Raw genomic sequence first — 19,294 nt, forward strand, 5'->3', positions numbered from 1 at the left:
TTAATTATATTATGTAAATGACTGCTCCTCCGTTTCTCCAACAAAGAGCGAGGATGTGTCTTTTCTTAAATCTGCAGACAGAAAACAAGTGAAATAAGTTGAATGGACAACAAAGGCTTTAAAAAGGCCAAAGCGAAACTAGCCCCTGCATGACAGTCTATTGAACATGTTCTGTAGAGGTCTATGCACATTGAACATGTCCCTCCTCGCTCCAGGCCCCTCTATTCTAGGTCTGATGATTTCTACTGCTGTGACAGCACTAAAAATATATATATTCCACATAGCCAGAGCCAAACGATATACAAGAGTCCTGTATATGCAATTGGTGCAGAAGTTAATTCTTTATTTTATACAAAGATGAACTCGCTTTTCAGTAATTGCCCAATATCCCTGTCCCTTTTTTGGGAGGCGTAATTAGGTGGCCAATTAACAGAACCAAGGTAGGGTTTTCGCCAGCTCCTTTTCCCCCTCTTCATGATTCCTGACACACAGTTTCCTTTCACGTCCAGGGAGAAATGGATTCTCACCATCCCAGCCATTACTGCCTCTCCTACCCATAGCTTTGTCTAGCCCCCTCTTTCTACTGGCTGAAAAGGCGAGAGGAAAAAGCCATACCCAGTATTCCCTGCTGGGCCAATTCTTCCTCTATAGAAATCAGACGGTTGTATTTAGTCAGCCGCTCTCCACGACTCAGACCTCCCAGTTTGACATGCACAACTCCCAGGCCTACGACCTGAGGGAGAGAGAGAGAGAAACGCACAATGACAAGAGTTTACGGGCGGCGAGTGCCAACGTGCGATGACTGCTCATCGCCAAGGCACGGAGAAGACGCCGTCACTTGGCTTTGTTTTGGTGTGAGTACACAATGACAGGCAAACTGTTTATTATATCACTTCAAGAGGTTCTTGGGCCTTGTAAATACAGACATTTGTATTATAAAACTTGTACACAGCAGAATACATACATAAGTGATGCAATGGATTGTCAGACTGAAATGTGCAGATTCAGTCCAACACATTACTAGATAAAGACAGACAGAGATAGACATGTAAACATATAGATCTAAAGAGAATGACTAAGCCTCACCACATCTGAGAGCGAGTTGTCACTGCAGGGCTCACCACACGTCGTTCCAATTATTACCTCACCTGACATACAAAAAGACACACATAAAAGTAATGTATTACCAGGTCAATGAATCAACTCTTTACACCAGGGATGGGCAACTTTTGAAGGGTCTCGGATCAACCCTCCCCCTCTTACTGCTTTATGTCAGTCACTGATAGTCAGTCAATTAGCCCATGTCAGCTAACATTTTTTCGATTGTAAAGTTAGTTTTGCAGCCAGCTATCTAAACATGTCGAATTACTGGCCGGGGGGCCCCCCATTGATTTTATTAGTCAGTTTCACTCAGATATCATATTGAAAACTGCAAACATTTCTCCCACCCTTTGGCAAAATGAGTAGAATTGCAGCAAACGTGCTTCAAAACGGCAACATTTTCTCTACAGCCCATGGGAAAGTGTAGAATTGCACAAAATGAACTCTAAAGCGTTTATTTTGTATTTTCTTTTAGCTCTGCTGTCAAGACGGGGGCTCGCAATGCGTTATTTTTTTTTTAAAGAAGAGTGACCCCCACCCTATCAAAGTTGCCCATCCCTGCTTTACACCATCTGTCATTACAGGGGTTCCTCTGAAAAACAGTGAATTCCCCAAAATAAGCATGAACTAACAAACCATACTTTCATATAGAAGAACATTAATTTGAGCGAGATCTTAAGAACAAAGGTAATCTCGGACACCCTGAACTAAAATCTTGTGTAAATTGCATCAGATGCTCAGTTGAGTTCAGGGGGAGACGGGTTAGAAAATATACTAACGAAACTAGCGAAGTCTCCACCCCTCCAATCGTAAACTCTGACAGTTCAAGCAAGTCTATGGGCCAAATGTCCCCTCCCATTCAGAAATTAAATAGACGCGAGCACCTGCGGAATCATTTGCCCAAATGATCAGTGGTGAAAAATCTGCATACCGGAAACAAAGTTCCTCGTTAGTCGTCGCATCCCACAGTCTGTAGACAGATAATACTTCCATTTATGCTACATGCATCTGTCCATGAGAGATTAGAACAAAGGTAAACCGACAACATAATTTTGGGTCCTATGACCTTTAACAGTAGAAGTATCGTCGGGTCGCATCATTCGATCTATACATGGCCCACGCAGACATTCATTTGGCTCCCTGTGATAAAAGTTTGAGTCGGCTGCACTCAAATGGGAAAAATCTTCATTTGGAATTCATCCAACTGAAACCATCAGAGGAACCATGTAAGTCGGCGTGTCTCACACGTCACCTATTTATTCCAAAATATTTATACTGTCGTGTTCATACTGTTTCTATTCACAGTATTGATGTTGTGATAGCAATTATTATAGGTCAATCTGGCCAATATGACGGCTTATTCCCCTAGCATCGATTTGACCTCCAATTTTTCTTGACATTCCATCAAAATGTTGCACACTGTACATTTGACCTACATTAGGACAATGAGTCATGTATTAGTAAACAGCTCTATGTAAAACTCCATCAGTGGATTCCTTTTGTGCTCTGTGGTGACGTAGGTCAGGTCGGTGACTTTATTGGTCCGATTCAGGATGTACCCCTGGAAGAGATGGGGCATCTTCCTGTGACCCGTGACACTGGGGCTTAGAGGAGATGTCAGAAAGCAGGCTGCAGGAGGCTCCAGCCACACTGCTTAGTCTCTCCTACTGCTCCTTACACATCGGGTCACACACACACCATGAGTTTCTATAAGCACACCAACGCATGTCTTTCATTTACTGTGGACGTGTGTTCGGAGGGGTGTTCACATCTTACCTCTTTTCACAGAGGATCAAGCAGGGCTACGACTGCTGGGTATTTACTAATCAAAGCATCATCCACTAGTTTATCTGGAGACTTGGGGGTTCCTGTAATAACTAGATATTTTTCCAGCTTATATTTTGTTTTGAATAACTATAGTATGTCAACATAAAATTCTAATTTTAACTAACAAAATGATTGAAGGTTAAACATTGGTTTCAATGGGAAATCAAATGTTATTTGTCAAATGCTTACTCAAGGGCCCTTCCCAACAATGCAGAGAGAAATAAATCATAAGTAATGATAACTTGGCTATATACAAGGGGTACCAGTACTGAGTCGATGTGCAGGGGTACGAGGTAAGAGAGAGTATGTAGCTAAGAATAAAGTGCTTAGGCAACAGGATAGATAATAAACAGTAGCAGCAGCGTATGTGGTGAGTCAAAAAAGTTAGTGCAAAAAGCGTCATTGCAAATAGTTCAATTGTTAACCAAATAGAAACCCGGACTAACTAATTAGCAGTCTTATGGCTTGGGGGTAGAAGCTGTTCAGGGTCCTGTTGATTCCAGACTTGGTGTATCGGTACCGCTTGCTGTACCCGCATATAGAATTGTACGCAAGGACACACTGTGCGTGTTTTAACGTTCTGTTTACACACATAGTCCATTATGTCGTGAGCAGCACAGTTTACTGCCAAATGGACCTCCTTTCCAAGTGCCAATCCAAGATTGTTAGATGCTTCCGTAATTAGATCTAGAGGCTGCTTAGGACTCAACAAATAAGGCTCCAGAGTCAGACACTGTTGGCAGTACAGGCTGGAAAGAGAAGGAATGTCTAGTCAGCATAAATGTACACAGTGTCATCGTTTATAATATGCATATCTGTGGAAAGTAGTGCTGGATCATACTGTATGTCAGAGATTCTACATTTCCTCCTGCAAAGCTACTGGGTATGCAGGCTTTTGCTCCAGCCCTGCTCTAACACACCAGATTCAGCTCACCCAGTAATTCTCCAGGAGGAGGGGTTGACACCTCTAATGAACGTTAATGATATTTAAAATGCATGTACTTTAATTAGGTTAGCGGGTATGAATAGGATTTAGACGTTCCTGTTTCCAAAGCTTTTGAAGGTATTACATGGGATATATTTAACCCACCATCAATAATATTGTTAATCCTATAAATGTAGGAAAGGCTGCGAGCTGTTATCGTCTCATCTTGTGATGTCCATCACATAATAAAATAGGGAAAGCGATTTCCTATCGACAACCTTTAATCTATTCGCAGTTAGATAGTGCTTCTAGTGCTAAACACAGGACGTTGCTGAGGGGAGGACGGCTCATAATAATGTCTGGAATGGAGTTAATGGAATGGTATCAATCCCATGGAAACCATTTGTTTGAGGAGTCTGATGTCATTCTAATAATTCCATTCATTACTATCAGCCATCCTCCCCAGTTAAGGTGCCACCAACATCCTGTGGCACTGCTAAACCATAGACAGACGGCATTGAATTGATTCTAACTTTGAAGAACGTAACTACAACGTTGAAATTGTGACATACATTACATGACAACTCTGAGTATATGTTCAGTCTTAGAAATAAATCACAAGCTCCCTATACTGTACAGTAGATCCACTATACCAGGCTCTGCCGCAATGTTCCTTACCCCTGTTTTTGAAGCAATGTTCATTATTTGAATCATCTCCTTTTGAAGCTCGAGGACCATTGTGATGATCTGTTGGAGGATTTCAGATCTTTAGGTAAATGTTTCTTTATACTATGTACAGTGCCGAGCATTTGCCCTCTTTCTGATTCTCTGTTTTCTTGTGCATATTTGATACTGAATGTTATCAGATCTTCAACCAAAACCTATTATTAGATAAAGGGAACCTGAGTTTACAAATAAAACAAATTGATGCTTATTTAATTGAATGAACAGTTATGCAACACCCAATTCCCCTGTGTGAAAAAGTAATTGCCCTCTTACACTCAACTGGTTTGGCTGGCTGTAACCAAATACTTCCTGTAGTTGTTGATCTGTCTCTCACATCACCGTGGAGGAATTTTGACCCACTCTTGCATGCAGAACTGCTGTAACTCAGCAACATTTGTGGGTTTTAAAGCATGAACTGCTTTAACGCAGCAACATTTGTGGGTTTTAAAGCATGAACTGCTCGTTTCAGATGTGGACTTTGACTAGACCATTACAAAACTTCAGATTTGTTGCTTTTTAACCATTTTCATGTAGATTTGATTGTGTGTTTTGGATCATTGTCTTGCTGAATGACCCAGCTGCACTTCAACTCACAGACAGATGGCCTGACATTCTCTTGTATAATTGTGATACAGAGCAGAATTCATGGTTCCTTCTAGAATGGCAAGTTGCCCAGGTCTTGAGGCAGCAAAGCATCCCCAAACCATCCCACTACCACCATGCTTGACCGTTGGTATGAGGTTCTTACTGGGGAATGCAGTGTTTGGGTTTTCGCCAGACATAAAATGGGACCCATCTCATCCAAAAAGTTCACTCAAGTTTGCCAAAAAAGGACTTGGAAGCACCTGGATGGTCGTCAAGACTCCTTGAAGAATTTTCTATGGACAGATGAGTCAGAAGTAGAACTTTTTGGACGACATGCGTCCCATTTTGCCTGGCGAAAACCAAACACTGCATTCCACAGTAAGAACCTTACACCAACGGTCAAGCATGGTAGTGGTAGTGTGATAGTTTGGGGATACCCATATCACCTCCCTGATCAAGGCTCTTCTCCCCTGATTGCTCAGTTTGGCCGGGTGGCCAGCTCTAGGAAAAGTCTTGGTGGTTCCAAACTTCTTCCATTTAAGAATGATGGAGGCCATTGTGTTTTTGGGGACCTTCAATGCTGCAGACATTTTTTTGGTACCCTTCCGCAGATCTGTGCCTCGACACAATCCTGTCTCACAGCTCTACGGACAGATCCTTCGACCTCATGGCTTGGTTTTTGCTCTGACATGCACTGTCAACTGTGGGGCCTTATATAGACAGGTGTGTGCCTTTCCAAATCCTGTCAATTGAATTTACCACAGGTGGACTCCAGTCAAGTTGTAAAAACATCAAGGATGATGAATGGAAACGGGATGCACCTGAGCTCTATTTCGAGTCTCATAGCAAAGGGTCTGAATACTTATGTAAATAAGGTATTTTTGAAATATTTTTTTTAATACATTTGCTGAAATTTCTAAACCAGTTCTTTGTCGAGAGGGAAACAAATTATTTAATACATTTTATAATAAGGCTGTAATGTAACAATGTGGGAAAGTGAAGGGGTCTGAATAGTTTCTGAATGCAGTGTAGATGCGTCTACATCACATTGCTTACTCTGGGGTTTTAGGCTGGGTTTCTGTTTATTTATAACAAAAATGTATCCTTTATTTAACTGAGCAAGTCAATTAAGAACAAATTCTTATTTACAATGACTGCCTACCAAAAGGCCTCCTGTGGGGACGGGGGCTGGGATTAAAAATCAATTCAATAAAAATATAGGACAAACCACATCGATAAAAGAAAGACCGAAGACAACATATCATGGCAGCAACACAACATGGTAGCAGCACAAACAGTGTAAAAACATTGGGCACAGACAACAGCAAAGGGCAAGAAGGTAGAGAACAATACATCATGCAAAGCAGCCACAACAGTCAGTAAGAGTGTCCATGAGTGAGTCTTTCAATGAAGAGATTGAGATAAAACTGTCCAGTTTGAGTGTTTGTTGGAGCTCGTTCCAGTTTTTAGCTAGAGCGAAATGAAAAGATGAGCGACCCAGGGATGTGTGCTTTGGGGACTTTTAACAGAATGTGATTGGCAGAAGGGGTGTTGTATGTGGAGTTTTTTTTTTTTTTTCTACTGTGTTATTGACTTGTTAATTGTTTACTCCATGTGTAACTCTGTGTTGTCTGTTCACACTGCTATGCTTTATCTTGGCCAGGTCGCAGTTGCAAATGAGAACTTGTTCTCAACTAGCCTACCTGGTTAAATAAAGGTGAAATAAAAATAAAATAAAAAATGTGGAGTATTGATTGAAGATGGTCAATATTATTAAACACTAGTTTTACTACACACTTGTTTAATATGACAACTAGATTAAATAGCCTCCCTTAACACCCACATATATACAGTGGGGCAAAAAAAGTATTTAGTCAGCCACCAATTGTGCAAGTTCTCCCACTTAAAAAGATGAGAGAGGCCTGTATAATTTTCATCATAGGTACACTTCAACTATGACAGACAAAATGAGGAAAATAAATCCCCCAAAAAATCACATTGTAGGATTTTTTATGAATTTATTTGCAAATTATGGTGGAAAATAAGTATTTGGTCACCTACAAACAAGCATGATTTCTGGCTCTCACAGACCTGTAACTTCTTCTTTAAGAGGCTCCTCTGTCCTCCACTCGTTACCTGTATTAATGGCACCTGTTTGAACTTGTTATCAGTATAAAAGACACCTGTCCACAACCTCAAACAGTCACACTCCAAACTCCACTATGGCCAAGACCAAAGAGCTGTCAAAGGACACCAGAAACAAAATTGTAGACCTGCACCAGGCTGGGAAGACTGAATCTGCAGTAGGTAAGCAGCTTGGTTTGAAGAAATCAACTGTGGGAGCAATTATTAGGAAATGGAAGACATACAAGACCACTGATAATCTTCCTCGATCTGGGGCTCCACACAAGATCTCACCCCATGGGGTCAAAATGATCACAAGAACGGTGAGCAAAAATCCCAGAACCACACCTGCAGAGAACTGGGACCAAAGTAACAAAGCCTACCATCAGTAACACACTAAGCCGCCAGGGACTCAAATCCTGCAGTGCCAGACGTGTCCCCCTGCTTAAGCCAGTACATGTCCAGGCCCATCTGAAGTTTGCCTGAGAGCATTTGGATGATCCAGAAGAAGATTGGGAGAATGTCATATGGTCAGATGAAACCAAAATATAACTTTTTGGTAAAAACTCAACTCGTCGTGTTTGGAGGACAAAGAATGCTGAGTTGCATCCAAAGAACACCATACCTACTGTGAAGCATGGGGGCGGAAACATCATGCTTTGGGGCTGTTTTTCTGCAAAGGGTCCAGGACGACTGATCCGTGTAAAGGAAAGAATGAATGGGGCCATGTACCGTGAGATTTTGAGTGAAAACCTCCTTCCATCAGCAAGGGCATTGAAGATGAAACGTGGCTGGGTCTTTCAGCATGACAATGATCTCAAACACACCGCCCGGGCAACGAAGGAGTGGCTTCGTAAGAAGCATTTCAAGGTCCTGGAGTGGCCTAGCCAGTCTCCAGATCTCAACCCCATAGAAAATCTTTGGAGGGAGTTGAAAGTCTGTGTTGCCCAGCAACAGCCCCAAAACATCACTGCTCTAGAGGAGATCTGCATGGAGGAATGGGCCAAAATACCAGCAACAGTTTGTGAAAACCTTGTGAAGACTTACAGAAAACGTTTGACCTCTGTCATTGCCAACAAAGGGTATATAACAAAGTATTGATCAACTTTTTATTGACCAAATACTTATTTTCCACCATAATTTGCAAATAAATTCATTAAAAATCCTACAATGTGATTTTCTGGATCTTTTTTCTCATTTTGTCTGTCATAGTTGAAGTGTACCTATGATGAAAATTACAGGCCTCTCTGATCTTTTTAAGTAGGAGAACTTGCACAATTGGTGGCTGACTAAATAATTTTTTGCCCCACTGTATCTGGCATTGCCTTCAAGCCTATCATTCCTGATCAATGACCTACATCACATAACACTGCATGGTGTGTGTCAGTGTGTGTGTGCTCGCTCAAAGGGGAGCTCACTGACCTGTTTGTTCCTCAGAACTGTGATGTACTTGCAGTAGAGCCCCAATCTTGGCCACAGCCATGGACACTGAACCAATGGCCATGCTGCTAGGCAGGACTGGCTCTGGAGGCGGGATGGGCTTCTGTCCTGCTTCTTTTGCCTGGAATACCAGAAACAAACTTAAAATCTGCCTCAATGTTGTTACAACTTGAGGAAGAACAATTTCCCAAAGAGCCTGTCTGAGAGGCCAGCCCTCCCAAAGGGACTCTTACAAGACAAGTGTCACACTCTTTGAATGAATGGACCAAGGCGCAACGTACTTAGAGTTCCACATGTTTAATAAATATGAAACTCACCAAAAACAATACAGACAAAAACGAACCGTGGCGGTCAAGGTTGCTCACAGGCAGCTACACAAAAACAAGATCCCACAAACAACAGGTGGGAAAAGGCTGCCTAAATATGATCCCCAATCAGAGACAACAATAAACAGCTGCCACTGATTGGGAACCATACCAGGCCAGCAAAGAAATAGAAAACATAGATTGCCCAACCTAGTCACACCCGGACCTAACCAAATAGAGAATTAAAGGGACCTCTAAGGTCAGGGCGTAACAACAAGGCTTTATCTGTCACTAGAGAGAGGGGAAGAGGAGGATATGGTTTACCTCAGGGGACCACTAGGGAAATAAGCCAGAGACATGAGTGCATTCGACCAGAGGCTTCAACCGAGATTCTGTGTGGAGCTGGGACCTAATACTTGCAGAGCTAGCTCTTCAAATAAGACCTAAAATAACACCTCTCAATGTGTCTCCCAGGTGTAAACTTCAGATGCACACTTAACCTGCACATGACCTCTTTACGCATACTAAAAACACATGGTCCCTCTGAGGTATTTTATTGAGAACAAGCTAATGTTTTGAAAGGAAAGCATCCAGTGGTAATGTGATGTGATGTCAGAAATCTGTCAGGCTGGCCCAGGGGAGAGGTTGTTACCTTTGTCTTCACCCTTCTTGTCAGCATGCATGAATGACACTATGGGGTTGATAAGGACAATGGTTTCTCCTACCCTTGTATAATAGGAGAACTTGGGCATCGAAATGTCAGATATCGACCAAAGAGGTACTGATGGAGAAGCACTTACATCTGTAGCTTTGAAATGCTTTGAAAGGCTGGTCATGGATCACATCAACACCATCATCCCAGACACCCTTTACCCACTCTAATTTGCATACTGCCCCAACAGATCCACAGATGATGCAATCTCCATTGCACTCCACAATGCCCTCTCCCACCTGGACAAGAGGAACACCTATGTGAGAATGCTTTCATTGACTACAGCTCAACGTTCAACACTATAGTGCCTTCCAAGCTCATTACTAAGCTCAAGACCCTGGGACTGAACAAGTCCCTCTGCAACTGGATCCTGGACTTCCTGACGGGCCACACCTAGGTGGTGAGAGTAGGCAACAACACATGCGCCACGCTGACCCTCAACACTTGGGCCCATCCGGGATGCATGCTTAGTCCCCTCCTGTACTCCCTGTTCACCCACGACTGCGTGGCCGCGAACGACTCCAACAACATCATTAAGTTTGCTGACGACATGACAGAGTAGGCCTGAAAAATTATACAATGTCATACAAGCAGGATTTCTAAGGCTTTCTGAATTATGGCTAATGCTAGGCTAGTTCTATTAGATTTATGGGGGGCTTAGTAAGAATAGAGATGGAGGTACCGAGTAAACAAAACTTGCTTGATAAAATAACTTGACTAGGTATTTAAATACAAATCACTGGGTTTTCTTTTCAGTCGATATGTTTTAAACAAGTAGGCTAATATTTTTGTCATGTTGAACCACTATTCCACTGTCTTTATGATTTTAACAAACAGGAGGCAGGAGGCCTCAGTCCATCCAAAATGATATGCAAAGTCAACCCTGCTGTTACTTCAATGAAATAGACTAGGTTGCATGACATTTCCACTCTGAACAATACCAATAGGACACTCATAGACCATCTCTTTTGGTTCATGTAAGGATGGTACAAAGGGACCAATAAAAAGACCCAGTGCACTGCAATCATATAATTGGCTCTGACAAGCACAGAGTTTTTCTTCCCTGCGTGCATGACCTCATTCTGTGAGCAGTGAGCTAACAGTGAGCTAAATTTTTGTTCGTGAAAAATAAATAATGTTTCACCCCTTTTTCGTGGTATCCAATTGGTAGTTACAGTCTTCTTTCATCGCTGCATCTCCCGTACGGACTCGGGAGAGGCGAAGGTCGAGAGCTGTGCATCCTCCGAAACACAACCCAACCATGCCGCACTGCTTCTTGACACAATGCCCACTTAACCCGGAAGCCAGCCGCACAAATGTATCGGAGCAAACACCGTACACCTGGCGACCGTGTCAGCATGTACTGCACCCGGCCCACCACAGAAGGCCACCACTAGTGAGCAATGGGAAAAGTACATCCCTGCCAGCCAAACCCTCCCCTAACGACACTGGGCCAATTGTGCGCTGCCCCATGGGTCTCCCGGTCGTGGCCGGCTGCGACAGAGCCTGGACTTGAACCCTGAATCTCTAGTGGCACAGCTAGCACTGCGATGCAGTGCATCAGACCACTGTGCCTTTTTATTTCTCTCATTAGTGTATCACCATGCGGTAAAATGATTCAGCTAGATGGTTAGATGTTTTTATTAATGTCACTACATAGACCTACGGTATTTGCCAAAAATTCTCTGAAAATCCACCAATGGGTCTCCTTCATCTGTGCACAGATGTGGTCAAATTAGGTCACTCCCACAGTGACCTAATTTGACCACATCTGTGCACAGATGAAGGAGACCCATTGGTGGATTTTCAGAGAATTTTTGGCAAATACCGTAGGTCTATGTAGTGACATTAATAAAAACATCTAACCATCTAGCTGAATCATTTTACCGCATGGTGATACACTAATGAGAGAAATAAAAAGGCTAGACACATTCAACTGTTACTTGGACTTTGGTTGAACTGCACATTATTGATATACTGTATATATACCAAATCAAGACTGCTTCAGAAACAACCCAGATGAAAGTTTGATGACTTTCATGTTCGTGTCACTAACGCAATCCCGTCTAGGCAAGGGTATCTCATCAGATATTGCAGATCTGCCTAGATGAGAGGATGACGGCAGTTCAGCAGAGGGCAATACCACGCTTGGCTTTGGCATCCTGGCACAGTCTGCGCTGGGGGCAGGGGTAAAACTAAGCAGTGCCCCCCACCTCCCTCTAACCCAGTGCCCTTGTGACTCCAGAGGGATGCCAACACCGCCGCTTAACTCTGTGAGATCATATAATGGGACCATCACAGCTAATGCTGCCACTTGGAGAAGCGCCATAACATTCAAATCTAATGGGTGTGCTCTGTTATAAAGGATACGCCCAATTTTCACCTAAAATAACATACCCAAATCTAACTGCCTGTAGCTCAGGCCCTGAAGCAAGGATATGCATATGGTTGGTACCATTTGAAAGGCAACACTTTGAAGTTTGTGGAAATGTGAAAGAAATGTAGGAGAATATAACATAATAGATCTGGTAAAAGATCATCCAAAGAAAAAACAAACATTATTTTGTATTTTTTGGTACCATCATTTTGAAATGCAAGAAAAAGGCCATAATGTATTATTCCAGCCTAGGTGCAATTTAGATTTTGGCCACTAGATAGCAGTAGCGTATGTGCAAAGTTTTAGACTGATCTAATGAACCATTGCATTTCTGTTCAAAATGCTGTATCAAGACTGCCCAAATGTGCCTAATTTGTTTATTAATAACTTTTCATGTTCAAAATTGTGCACTCTCCTCACACAATAGCATGGTATTCTTTTTTTTATTTTACCAGGCAAGTCAGTTAAGAACAAATTCTTATTTTCAATGACGGCCTAGGAACAGTGGATTAACTGCTGTTCAGGGGCAGAACGACAGATTTGTACCTTGTCAGCTCGGGGGTTTGAACTTGCAACCTTCCAGTTACTAGTCCAACGCTCTAACCACTAGGCTACCCTGCCACCCCTATTTCATTGTAATAGCTACTGTAAATTGGACAGTGCAGTTAGATTACCAAGAATTTAAGCTTTCTGCCAATACCAGATATGTCTATGTCCTGGGAAATGCTCTTGTTACTTACAACCTCAGGCTAATGCGATTAGCCTATGTTAGCTCAGCCGTCCCGTGGAAGGGACACCGATTTATACAAGTCTTGGCACTTTGCACTATGCCATCTGACAGTTAACCAACTTGGGGAGACAAACCTGAAAAATATCCCTCTAAGATGACTGGAATTTGAAATAAAGATTTGCTGGCTGGAGTTTGAAGTTATTTTATAAATTAATAACATTTTCAGGGAAAATTATCAGGCATTGATATTGCACTAGGTTTTAGAACAAGCTACTTTTTATCTGCAGTCCCTGCCACTAGATTAAAACCACAAACCTGTTTCATCTACATCAAAACAACAAACCTGTTTCATTTACAGTAGATCAAAACAACGGACCTGTTTCCCTACTTCATGTGGATTGTTAGTGATTTTGTTTTTGTTTTTTGGGGCATTCTATAAAATAACTAGATAATACTATAGTTAATTAACCAGATACTCTTAAATATTTGCAGCCCTGATAAACTGTCTAATTACATTTTTACATTAGATACTTTGTGGTCACCCACAGGCTCCACTGAATCAGTGCATTTCCTTAGTTATAGTATAATTCTGTTTTGATGATTGCTGTGATTGACCTTGGCTTTAATTTCATTGACCTGGGTGTCTTCGGGCATGCTTCTTTTTATAGTTAGTATCCAACAATACCTTTAAAAAGTAATGATTTCTGCAGTCTGCAAAAAAATCTAGAATTTAACTTGTACTATCTGTCATTAATCACCAATATCTTGACTTTCAGTTTTGGAATTACTTGTTTTGCGAACATTTCTATCCACAGGACTTTAGAGAGGATGCATACCTAAGTATTTTGTCCATTCCTCTCTGGTCACAAGGATCAGAGCCCTTTAGGATTGTACTCAGTGATTCATGGACCAAGTGGAAATCGGCCATCACAGACTCTCTCCTCTTATCATTGGTGATAATGGTCACACCACTTGTATCCTGGAAATTGTCTTTGAAGACCTCACTGTGGTCTAAAATAAATCTATGGTCCCTCCTCCATTACAAACCACAGGAGGTTGGTGGCACGTTAATTGGGGAGGACGGGCTCATTGTAATGGCTGGAGCAGAATAAGTGGAATGGTATAAAATACTCCATTCCAGCCATTATTATGTATCGTCCTCCCTCAGCAGACTCCACTGTTACCAAGAAATGCTTACCATATGTCTATTCACATGGTCAATAAACATTAGAGATTGTTTCGGTGAAAAGAATGAGAAATGTAACCAGGGTGTTGCAGTGTAATAAGGCAAACAAAACAGCAGACGTCAAAAGCATTGCACTCTGCACTGAGCTAATGGCCCAATGTGTGAAACAATCACATTATTGCGGGACAGTGAGATAAAGGTTTGTTTGGATTTGCTCTTCCCTCTGCCATCTTAGAGAAGGCCCAAACTGTGATGAGCACTGAGGCAGGCATCGCTGACTCAGCCATTTCTCACTGACCTGAAGCCAGCAGCATTGTTAGGAGGTGCAGTATCTGAGTTAATATCCACTTTCCTCTCTCTCTCCCTTTAGGTTCAACCACTAGCCTCGCTGTTCCCTGTCATGGCTGATAACCATCAGCAATCTCACTGTATCTGCCAAATGGGCGTGGTAATAATCGTTGAGCATCACTCTACTAAAGGCTGATAAAGCCAGTGCGCTGTCCCTTACGCCGACTGTGAGAGAGGGACTGCTGTGTCAGATCCAAAACTGCTGGCATCAGCACAGTCTGTTACACATGCTGAGTTGATGTAAATGAATGCCCGGGTGTTGTAGAGGCGACTGTTTAGTAAAAAACTGAGAGTTGATGATTATGTTTCTTTGGTAGCCCCTCTGCCCTCAAGTCATGGTGTCACATCTAATTTCCCCAGCCTAAAATACTGAACAACTGAAATGGCAAGGGGCAGGGGTCAGTGGCTTTCCTCTGATCACTACCCTCCTAGCCTGCTTGTTTCCCCAGCTGCCTCTTAGAGCTCCCTGTATGGCTGAAAAGCCCCTAGAATGTCATGTCAAACATTGCCATACTGTTATGTCTTGAAAACCTAATCAGACGTTTTTGTCAACAATGCCACAACTTTATAGCAACAAATACATTTGATTGAATATCCATAAATTGACAGATGAACAAACTTTTCCCAGGAATTGTGCTTGAAATTAGGTTATATTACAAATCTACTCCATCCTCTACACAAATGTATCTGTACTGAACATTTGGGAGGTGAGTAGGCTACTTCGATTTCCGACAAGGAAAAAGGAACTCGCTAGCTAGCTTGTGCATGAACTTACCTTTTTATTTTTACCCTTTCCTTCATTCATTTCTTTCCCCAATAGTCTGCTTATCACAGGTGGTATTGAGAATTTTGAGAAGTAATTTGCTTACAAAATGAAATAAAAATAGAAATTAGCACAGTGGAAAGAAACAACCAGCCACACTTTACAGTACATAGTAGGCCTTTATTTCCCACAATAAAAATAAAAACAACCAGTGGAATACTGAATAGGCCTCTATTTAAATAAGAGGAAATACTGTTAGTAGAGAAACAACTTTTTGAGACAACAGAATTCACAATAGAAAGTGTTTATAAACCCTTCCCCAGCACAGGATTACTGATTCAACTAGGCCTAATCAAGGGCATGATTTGGTCATCAGATTATGTATTTATTTTTAGGGCATGACAAGAGGAACTGATGATGCACTACCCAATTTCTAAATTGTACCTTGTGCTTTCTACTACTACAAGCTTTTTGTTTTGTAACAGAAATTTGACCCCTTTTTCTCCCCAATTTTGTGGTATTCAATTGGTAGTTACATTCCTATCTCATCGCTGCAACTCCTGTACGGACTCAGGAGAGAAGAAAGTCAAGAGCCGTGCGTCCACCGAAACACAACCCAACCATGCCGCACTGCTTCTTGACACAATGCCCACTTAACCCAGAAGCCAGCCACACCAATGTCTCAGAGGAAACACCATACACCTGGCAACCGTGTCAGCGTGCACTGCGCCCGGGCTGCCACAGGAGTCACTAGTGCACAATGAGACAAGGACATCCCTGCCGGCCAAACCCTCCCCTAACCCGGATGACGCTGGGCCAATTGTGCGCCACCCTATGGGTCTCTCGGACACGGCCGGCTGCGACAGAGCCTGGCCTCGAACCCAGAATCTCTCGTGGCACAGCTAGCACTGCGATGCAGTGCCTTAGACCACTGCTCCACTCGGGAGGCCCAAGAGTATGTTTAAAGCTGGACTGAGTTCCTTAAAGTAATGATGGACTGTCGTTTCTCTTTCCTTATTTGAGCTGTTCTTGCCATAATATGGTCTTGGTCTTTTACCAAATAGGACTATCTTCTGTATACCACCCCTACCTTGTCACAACACAACTGATTGGCTCAAAAGCCTTAAGAAGGAAAGAAATTCCACAAATGAACTTTTAACAAGGCTAATTGAAATGCATTTCAGGTGACTACTTGGTAGAGAGAGAATGTGCAAAGCTGTCATTAAGGCAAAGGGTGTCTACTTTGAAGAATCTAAAATCTATTTTGATTCGTTTAACACTTTTTTGGTTACTACATGATTCCATGTGTGTTATTTCATAGTTCTGATGTCTTCACTATTATTTTACAATGTAGAAAATAGTAAAAATAAAGAAAAACCCTGGAATGAGTAGGTGTATCCAAACTTTCGACTTCGTACTGTATGTATTATTAGCTTGCTCAAAAGAGCTGCTAACGTAATGTTAGCTAGCTGACTTTACGTACTGTATAGCTAGCTAGCTAAGTGAATTAAATATCACCAGCTAAATAACTTCACTCACATAACAGAGGACAAAACAGAAAACATGTATCTGCAGATGAAGAGTCCCAATGAATGTCCCAAGAGAAGTGTAAAAGTCCCACCAATGTATAAAATAGGGATATTAACGGTTAAATCCATTTGACCGGTCATGCTTATCGGTCTATAGGTTAACTTGCATAATTTATGTAATTAAATTGGCACTGCCTTCATGTACACTGCCTTCAGAAAGTATTCACACCCCTTGACTTTTTCCACATTTGTTGTGTTACAGCCTGAATTTAAAATTGATAAAATGTCTATTGTGTCACTGATCTAAACACAATACATAATCATGTCAAAGTCGAATTATGTTTTTAGAAAAATGAAAAGCTGAAATGTCTTGAGTCAATAATTATTCAAGCCTTTTGTTATGGCAAGCCTAAATAAGTTCAGGAGTAGCAATGAAATAAGTTCGTTGGAATAGCAATGATCCAAGGTTTTTCCAGCCCTGGTTGCGCAATCGATATGCTGATCAAATTTAGGGAGTCTTGTTTTCAGATTAGCCTTGTTAAAATCCCCAGCTACAATGAATGCAGCCTCCGGATAAATGGTTTTATATACGGCTGTGATTATAATCGAAGAGAATTCCCTTGGTAGATAATGCGGTCGACATTTGATTGTGAGGAATTCTAAATCAGGTGAACAGAAGGACTTGAGTTCCTGTATGTTGTTGTAGCAACACCACGTCACGTTAACCATGAAGCATACGCCCCCGCCCCTCTTCTTACCAGAAAGATGTTTGTTTCTGTCGGCGCGATGCGTGGAGAAACCAGCTCGTTGCACCGACTCCGATAGCGTCTCTCCAGTGAGCCATGTTTCCGTGAAGCAAAGAACGTTACAGTCTCTGATGTCCCTCTGGAATACTACCCTTGCTCGGATTTCATCAACCTTGTTTTCAAGAGACTGGACATTGGCGAGGAGGATGCTAGGGAGTGGTGCACGATGTGCCCGGAGCCTCCTGCGAGGGTTCCCGGTCCGGAGCCTCCTGCGAGGGTTCCCGGTCCGGAGCCTCCTGCGAGGGTTCCCGGGCCGGGGCCTCCTGCGAGGGTTCCCGGTCCCGAGCCTCCTGCGAGGGTTCACGGTCCCGAGCTTCCGGCGACGATCCACGGTCCGGTTCCTCCGGCGACGATCCCCGCACCAGAGTCGCCACCGAAGCGGGCGGATCCGCCAGCGGAGCGGGGTCGACGTCCCGCACCGGAACCGCCATCGAGGCTAGATGCCCACCCAGAACCTCCCTTATAGAGTCAGGTTTTGCGGCCGGAGATCCTTTATTCTCTATTTTGGTTAGGTCGGGGTGTGACTAGGGTGGGCATTCTAGTTAATTTATTTTCTAGTTTGGCTTGGTATGGTTCCCAATCAGAGGCTGCTGTCTATCGTTGTCTCTGATTGTGGATCATATTTAGGCAGCTTTTTCCCTCCTGTTTGTGTATAGATGCCTTGAGCACTGCATAGCTTCACGTTTGTTTCTTTCTTCTTTATTGTTTTTTTGCCGGTTCACGTAATAAAGATGATGAAATCAAACCACGTTACATTTTTGTCCAACTCTTACATCAACAATCGTGACAGACTGTCAATGTCAATGTTGATTAATCACAGATCACAATCTTGCAATAAAGAGGGGAAGGGAATCTGTCTCTAATTTGTCTGTGTTTCTGTGTTGTATTGTCAAATGAAGGTTACCTTTTCGTTCAGTTGTAAGCTCTTCAATTAGTTTTATTTGATCGTCACACTCTCTCAGGATATCAGCCATGTGAACCCATTTTGCAACTCGTAATGGCATGCATCTCCAATGCAGCCATAGGTCTACAGTATGATGGCGTTAGCCTTATTGGCATTTGTAATGCACCCCTTGACATTGTGCATCTGAAGCAGAGAATAGCTTCCCTCACACATTATTTGCATATTGTTGAGCTACAGTACAAGTCAAAAGTTTGGACATGCCTACTCATTCAAGGATTTTTCTTTATTTTTACTATTTTCTACATTGTAGAATAATAGTGAAGACATCAAAATGATGAAATAACACATATGGAATCATGTGTAACCAAAAAAGTGTTAAAAAAAAAAAAAAAAGCCAGCCTATGCATTGACAGCTTTGCACACTCTTGGCATTCTCTCAACCAGCTTCACTTGGAATGTTTTTCCAACATTCAGTCTTGAAGGAGTTCCGACATATGCTGAGCACTTGTTGGCTGCTTTTCCTTCACTCTGCAGTCACACTCATCCCAAACTATCTCAATTGGGTTAAGGTCAGGTGATTGTGGAGGCCAGATCATCTGATGCAGCACTCCATCACTCTCCTTCTTGGTCAAATAGCCCTTACACAGCCTGGAAGTGTGTTGGATCATTGTCCTGTTGAAAAACAAATGATAGTCCCACTAAGTGCAAACCAGATGGGATGGTGTATCGCTGCAGAATGCTATCATAGCCATGCTGGTTGTGTGCCTTGAATTCTAAATAAATCACAGACAGTGTCACCAGTAAAGCACCCCCACACCATCACACCTCCTCCTCCATGCTTCATGGTGGGAACCACACATCATCATCCATTCACCTACTCTGCGTCTCACAAAGACACTTCGGTTG

At 42.4% G+C, this 19,294-nt stretch overlaps 1 pseudogene; it reads right to left on the reverse strand.

Moving 5' to 3' along the window:
* Positions 1 to 9: 9 nt before the first annotated feature.
* LOC135573699 (enolase 4-like) lies at positions 10 to 17,915 on the reverse strand (annotated as a pseudogene).
* Positions 17,916 to 19,294: the final 1,379 nt, after the last annotated feature.

This window comes from Oncorhynchus nerka, linkage group LG10, assembly GCF_034236695.1.
Source record: "Oncorhynchus nerka isolate Pitt River linkage group LG10, Oner_Uvic_2.0, whole genome shotgun sequence".
NCBI classification, from domain to species: domain Eukaryota; kingdom Metazoa; phylum Chordata; class Actinopteri; order Salmoniformes; family Salmonidae; genus Oncorhynchus; species Oncorhynchus nerka.